The sequence below is a fragment of the Neofelis nebulosa genome, chromosome 13, assembly GCF_028018385.1.
Source record: "Neofelis nebulosa isolate mNeoNeb1 chromosome 13, mNeoNeb1.pri, whole genome shotgun sequence".
Taxonomy (NCBI): Eukaryota; Metazoa; Chordata; class Mammalia; order Carnivora; family Felidae; genus Neofelis; species Neofelis nebulosa.
In genome coordinates this window covers 5548617-5554616 of record NC_080794.1, presented here as the reverse complement: position 1 = coordinate 5554616, position 6000 = coordinate 5548617, and positions in this window count along the sequence as shown.

The window sequence follows — 6000 nt, the reverse complement described above, 5'->3', positions numbered from 1 at the left end:
GGCACCCCCAGCATCCCGCTCCTCTTTGCAAAAGGAATTGGATATTGGTGATGGGGTGGTACATCCGATGACAACTTACTTTTGTTTTTCACTCACTGTTTCTTTGTCCTTTTTAACACTTTTGCTTCCTCCTCTCCTTCCCACCCCCCCACCCCCCCAGCTCCACCTGTTCCCAAAGTCTTCTTGCTCTGGGATCAGGCCTCCTAAAGTCAGGACATTCAGTCTTTTTCTGTTCTCACCACCTGCTGCTAGACAAGGGGTGGAATGCTGTGTGTGTCTGTGTGTGTGTGTGTGTGTGTGTGTGTAGGGTAGGGTGGTCTTCAATTTTTTATTTATTTTGATTTATTTAAAAAAATGTTTCATGTTTATTTTTGAGAGAGAGAGTGTGTGTGAGTAGGGTTGGGGCAGAAAGAGGGAGACATAGAATCCTAAGCAGGCTCCAGGCCCTGAACTGCACAGAGCCCAGCGCAGGGCTGGAACCCATGAAACCGTGAAATCATGACCTGAGCCAAAACCGAGTCTGATGCTTAACTGACTGAGCCACCCAGGCACTCCCACGCACTGGCTTTTATAAACCATTTAGGTAGTATATGGTAGATGGATGCTAAATGAATTTATCTCAATTGGTTGGTTGATTGAGAGAAGTTAAATAGTTAAATAGCACCTGTTTCTTACAAACTCAGAAACACTGTAGTATTTATTAGCCAATGAGAGCAATGCTGAACTTAACAATTAAAACTGCCTATCATTAGAAACATAAGAGATTATCAACTTAAAAGCACGATAGTCTGTAAAATGAACTTCTAACATTCAGCAAAAACAATTTTTTTTTTTTTTTTACATAGCATTGCATTTGGTAAACAATGTTTTCAGAAGTAGTTAAGCATTTGGGAGCTTTTGTGTATTAGTCAGGGTTCTCCAGAGAAACAGAAGCCATAGGATATATGTATGATATATATACAGAGAAAGAGATTTATTGTAAGTTCATTCACCCGGCAACTCCAAGTTCACAGTGTAGTTCAGGAGGTGGGAGACCCAAGAGAGCCGGTAGTACAGATGTATTCTGAAGGCCATCTGCTGCCATGTTTCCTCGTGCTCGGGGAGGCCGGTTTTTCTTGTTTGTTCAGGCCGTCAACTCATTGGATGAGGCCCACCACAATCTGCTTTACTTCAAAGTTCACCCACGTAATATTAATCTCAAGCAAAAGCACTCTCCGAATGGACACGTGAAATTAGCCATCATAAGTTGTTTGTGCACGCTGACAAAGAAACACCCGGGAGAGGACATATTTCCGTGAGGAAAAACACAGGGGCCACACTGCATGAGAACTAGAACCGAGCCTTGCAGAGGGGAGTGTCACCCATGGCACCCGCTTCGTGGGGTGGAAACCACGTGTGCCCTCACTACACAGGAAAAAGAATGAGCCACACGATAGCTTTGTGTGAAATCTTGAAAACTGTCTCAAGAGCTCACCTTAAAAGCCTTGTCACCTCCCCCCCCCCCCACCCCCCCCCCCCCAGCGAGGAATCAGCAATATCGACTTAATGCCCTCTGGCTCTGAGCTCAGACACAAAAATGTAAATCCATACTTATCTATCAGGGGAAGAAAATTCCCAGTATTTCAGGAAAACCTACTTGGGGAGCAGCTATTACTGGCGAGAGCTTGATGGGCCTGGTACGTCCAAGTCTGGCTGGACGCAGCCTCGCGATGGCTTATCAGTGGGCTAGCAAAATAAAGACAGTTGGTAATGGATTTCACCTCCTTCTTTATTGCAAATGCCGCCATTAAAGGCTCCTGCAGCGCTCTCACACTGGCCGTGGGCAAGGACTCCCTGGGCTTCACATTCTCCCTGCAGTGACTCGCGGCCTTCCCTGGTGTCACAAATCATCATTTAACAGTAATCCTTGTGTGACTGTGCACTGCCATTCTTTCCCCGGGGGCGGAAACAGCAGAGGGAGAGACACTGACAGTCACCGCAAAGCTCGAGAATTCGGATTTTGCTTCAGAAACAGGCTGGTTTGCTTCAGAAGCGGGATTAAGCCTGCTCTCTCTTGCTGCCAAACTCCTAGGGATCCGGGCCCAGGGATTAGAGCAGCCTCAGGGGGTCGTCCTGCCCTCACCAGAATGGAGAGGCACGGTGATGCAGAACCCCCTTCTGTCTGCAGAAAACCAGAAAAGGATAGGAAAGGACCTAGCAGTAGGAGCAAGGACAGTTTTTTGTTTGTTTGTTTTAAAAGCTCTTAGATTGTGTTTGAGAGATGAACTGATCGAAAATTTCACAACCCCCACAGCGTCGTTTCATTGCACTCTCAGGGGAGACAACACTGCGAATGGACGTGTCCCCCTGTGAGCATGGTCACACCTCCTTCCCTCCCCTTAGTCAGGCCAGTGACTCGCTGGGCTCTTCACGCTTTTCTTTCTAAGCATCTTCCGATGAGCAAGGCAGTCCCGGACAGAAGTGGGACAGTATCTGTCTCTAATAGACTGATTGGCTGACTGTCGAAAGGATGGCTTGTCCCCAAATATTTAACTTTTCTTTTTCTCCCTTCCTCCCCCAATTTGCTGTGAATGTCTACCATGAGGGTGGAAAGTGCATGACAGAAGCCAACAGGTTTCACCCAGCTTGTGGAGCTCTCTCAAAAAAAAAAAAAAAAAATTATATATATATATATATATATATATATATATATATATATATAGATGCTTGTACCCCGTGCTCTGAGTTTCTGGTTTAATTGGTCCAGAGTGAGGCCAGGTGCTCTCTATGAGCAGAGCTGCTCCGGGGATGAAGGATCCCTGGTGATTCTGATCGGCACCCAGGTGAAAACCAACACGATTCTGGCTTCGGCCAACACAAGCGAAGATCTTACGTACTAGAAAGGCAGAACTCGAAGGTACGTATTCATCGGAGGCCAATGACTGTCTCTCCCAAACTTCCCCTTGATCAGCTACTTGAGTACAAGTTGAGAAACAGAGACGGAAGGAATGGATGCCCAGCCAGGATGCATCGTGTTGCCTCCTTTTGTATGGGGCCACGAGTCGCAAGGCTTAGCAACGGTGAATGTGAGGTTCAAGGCAGGAATGATGGTGGCAACTGGTCAGAAAGAGGCCCCTCAGCCCGGAAAGAGGGAGATGTCAGAGCTAAGTGAGCCAATAATTCTAAATAATGTGAGGCTGGGCAGGAGTCCTGTATCCGGTAGGAATACTTGATGATAAGTATGAAATATTCAACAAGAGACGCTCCAGCAAACAAGGGGGCTTATCTTTCTCATATAAGAGTAAGTCCCGAAATGGCTACTTTCTAGCCCTGGCCGGGCAGCTCCAAGGAGGCCAGACTGTTCCCGTGGTTTCTTCCCTTTAATGCAGAGTTCTCTGATGGGCTTGTGATGGCTGCCGTTGGTCCAGGGAGGACTCTGTGTTCAGATAAGAAGGAGGAGAGGTGGGCTGGGGCAGTGTCGGTCTCATTCCTTCTATCAGAAAGCAAAAGCTTTCCCAGCCATATCCCTAGCAGAGTTCAGCTCAAGTCTCTTTGTCAAAGACGGGACACACAGCCAGCCCCTGTGCCCTAACTCTCAGGAAAGGAGAGTAGGGGACACGGTTGTCCCGCTGGCTGCCTAAGGGTGAGCCATTGCCCTGGGAAGAGGGGGAGGGTGTGTAACATACTGCCACCTGGAACAAAATCAGGGTTCTGCGAGCAATGGAGGAGGGAGGTAAGATACTGGGGTAACAACTAATGGTGTCTGCCCCAGTCACCCTTAACACGAACCTACGCCTCGTACCGCTGCAGCAATTTTCTGCACGGAGATTCTCTCGGGGCATGGGAGACATCACAAGGCACAAGTCACAGACGGAACCTCTCAGACAGCTCTCTCTCCTTCTTAGACCCTCAGAGGTAAACAGCCGAAGACTCCAGCTAAAATCTGGCTAGTAATTGCTACGCTTTCTTTCTCTACGTGACCTCTACTTTGCAACTGTGAACACAGAGGATGGAAAAGTGCACTACATTGACAACAGCACCGTCTCCTATACCGGGAAGTGTCAGCTTCTAACCAGATCCGTCTTTTTTTTTTTTTTTTTTTAAGTTTATTTATTTTTGAGAAAGAGAAAGAGCGCTAGCGGGGGAGGGGCAGAGAGGGAGAAGGAGAGGGAGACCCAGAATCCGAAGCAGGCTCCAGGCTCTGAGCTGTCAGCACAGAGCCCGACGCACTCACCAGCCGTGAGATCATGACCTGAGCCGAAGTCGGACGCTTAACCAACCGAGCCACCCAGGTGCCCCTAACCAGATCCGTTTTGGTGACATATCTGTGCATTCATTCCAGAGCCCGTGTGCATGCAACCAAGATTCAGGCATTTAAAAAGGACTTTTTCAGTGGGTTTTGAGCCCTGGATACCTATCTCTGGATGGATGTTCATCATGCACTATTTTCTATGGATATCTATTATCCACAGCATCATGAAAGATCCGGGTAAGTACCAGCAAGGTGCCTTAGCAGCAGCAAACGGAATTCACGCAAACAGTCCTATAAGACCCATCTGAGAAAATGTTTACCTGGATGGCTTTCCCTAACTTACCCTTCTTCTTCCCCATTCACTACTCTCCATTACCCTTGCTAAGAAGGAAGCAGTATTCATTTTAAGTTGGAAACATGAGAAGAGCTGGGATCAAAAGTCAGAGGCACTGCCCAACAATCGTATTTCTTTTATTTTATTTTTTTAATTTGAAGACAAGTATATCGAATTTTTTAAAAGTGTTTATTTAGTTTTGAAAGAGAGACAGAGCATGAACAGGGGAGGAGCAGAGAGAGAGGGAGACACAGAATCCGAAACAGGCTCCAGGCTCCGGGGTGTCAGCACAGAGCCTGACGCGGGGCTCGAACTCACAAACCACGAGATCGCGACCCGGGCCGAAGTTGGACACCACACCGACTGAGCCACTCAGGTGCCCTGAAGACAAGTATATTAGATTTTGTTTATTTTTCCTTTACATTTTGCAGCCACTTTCTTTTCATTTATTTTTTAGTTTACATCCACGTTGGTTAGCATATAGTACAATAATGATTTCAGTAGATTCCAGTAATTCATCCCCTACCGATAATGCCCAGTGCTCATCCCAACCAGTGTCCTCCTTAATGCCCCTTGCCCACTTAGCCCACCCCTCCCCCCCACAACCCCTCCGGTGACCCTCAGTTTGTTCTCTATATTTAAGAGTCTCTTATGTTTTGCTCCCCTCTCTGTTTTCATATTATTTTTGCTTCCCTTCCCTTATCAATCACATTTCCAAGTGCACTATTTCAGCCTCGAAGGGAATCCAGGATACCCATCTTTAGAGATCTCATGGGAAGATTTAGAATATACGGTGCAGGCAACGAATGACCAAAAATTTGAATTATTTGCATGTTGCAACTTGCGTGGTGAGAGCCCACACACGGCGATCATTCAGCCGTGAGAGCCAGAGGTGGAGCAGAGGGGGTCACATCCTAGGGAGTAGCTCCTTAGGGGACCACTGCCAGATATTTGCACGCACCAGACGGGCAGGGTTTCTTTCTCAGAAGCATACACATTTGTTGTTGGAGGAAACAGCACGTGGCAGGCTTTGGGTGTAAGGGAAGCAAGAGAGAATGTTGAATACATGAATACTTGAGCTAAAGTAGCTAAACAGAAGGCAGGGGAGACCAACGCTCGTCTCTCCTGGCATCTGTTTTTGCCATTAAAATACCCGCCATAAACTCTTACTCATTTGTGGGTGACGCAGGACAATTGCAAGGAGCGGGGGCAGCAAACCTCTCTCCACACCACTCTATCACTGGCAGTTGCAAGGGTGAGGAGGGGTGGCTGGAGGGGCTGAGTCTCCTCTATCAAAGCAACACGTTTATTACATGTTGGTCCAGGCGACAAGGATTTCAGCTTTCAGATGCTCGTGTTTCAAGAGGAATTGTGTCACTGCGAATTTTCTGGCTGATGAATTTATCACACCTACCACTACAAAATACTGAATTCT